The following is a 1,562-nucleotide window of genomic DNA, read 5'->3' on the forward strand; positions in this document are numbered from 1 at the left end:
CCTTTTAAATTTCATAGTAATTATGTCTTAATCATAAAGTTGCAAATAATATCAAACTAGTATACCTTGCAAAGGGTTTTATCCTTAATCCTTTGTTTACAGTGGAACTATTTAAGTACCATTGAATACAGATCAGCCTTTTACTACATTTTAGAACAAACAAAACAACATCTAGAGTTGTATTATCAAGGTGAAGTTCACATCATAATTTGCATCAAATCCCCTGAAAAGCTAACCAAAATTTCAGATTCCTAGACTCTTTCTAAGCCTACTGAATCACTATTTCTGTGATAAACCACTAGGATCTATATTTGTAAACATTTTCTTTTAAAAAATACACCCTAAAATTTGAGCCCTAGCAATATAGGGGGTACTAAGTTATAGATGTAGAAAATAAAAGCAGTTAGAAAACAAGTGTCTCAGCAGTTATTCATAATTGGAGAATTTTTTTAAATCAGAAAACCTGAAGGATATGATAATTCATAAACCACTGTTGGTTAATCAAAAACCCTAGTGATAATGGCCCAAAGCCATTGTAACTACTTGTTCAATCTTTTCCTCTACTGTATTTTTTGAGTTTTATTGATAAAATCATTATACCCCAACAAATCAACCCTTGCCTACATCTAAGCTTTTGTTCACACTGCTTCCCTTTTCATCCTTTTATTCACTTATTGCTTATAGTTTTTCTACAATGTGCCAAGTACTATTTTAGACACTAGTGATAAAACAGGTAATTTGATAGCCAAGGCTCCTAACTTGATTCAAATTACATTTTATTCAAGATGGAGGGTAATAGTTACTTTAGATTGTAAATTTATAGGAAACAGAAGATAAAATGTGAATGTTTAATATGTTTAAAACATGAAGAATGTTACTGATATTGTGAAAGCCGAGTAAAAACATAAATTTTAAAATATATTTGAAGCAACAAGAGCCTGCTTCATGCTCAGGAAAAAACACTCCATCACCCCCTTGTTTTTTCAGGTGTTCTACACATTCAGAGAAACTTCTCTAGTAACAAACTATAGAAATGATCCTCAAAAGTATGAAAAGAGAAAAAACTCCATTCTGCAACCCTTATGTTCCGCATAGATGGACTTGAACAAAATTATACTAAATGAATTAAGACAATCAGTGAAGAAAAAGAAAAATACTATATGATCTCACTTCTATGTGGCATCTAATATAAACAATAAACTAAAGAACAAAATAGTAAAAGAAGCCTTGATCCATTAAACAAATTAACAGCTGTCAGAAAGCAAATGGAAGGAGGAGGAAAATGAAAGATAGTGAAGGAATTAAGCAATGAATATTTAGGCACAACCCATGGACTGGACAACAATATGGGGACTGGCATGGGGAGGGGAAAAGTAGAAAAAACAGGAACAACTGTAACAGCATGAATAAAAAAAGTAACCACAATGTTATTAAGCTGAGAAAAAATAAGATAAAAAAACATTGAATTTAGAAAGAAAATGGAGGATTCACAAAACATTAAACACAAGTTCTAGGAAAATTGTTGAGAAAATATAGTCCGAATAAATTATCAAAAATAAGCT

The 1,562-nt window shown here is 31.0% G+C and overlaps 1 pseudogene; it reads right to left on the reverse strand.

Annotated features, from left to right (window-relative positions):
* Window positions 1–876: 876 nt before the first annotated feature.
* LOC119065950 (uncharacterized) lies at window positions 877–1,056 on the reverse strand (annotated as a pseudogene).
* Between the last annotated feature and the right edge of the window lie 506 nt (window positions 1,057–1,562).

Source organism: Artibeus jamaicensis, unplaced genomic scaffold, assembly GCF_021234435.1.
Source record: "Artibeus jamaicensis isolate MK-2021 breed Jamaican fruit bat unplaced genomic scaffold, CSHL_Jam_final contig_240, whole genome shotgun sequence".
In the NCBI taxonomy this organism is placed as follows: domain Eukaryota; kingdom Metazoa; phylum Chordata; class Mammalia; order Chiroptera; family Phyllostomidae; genus Artibeus; species Artibeus jamaicensis.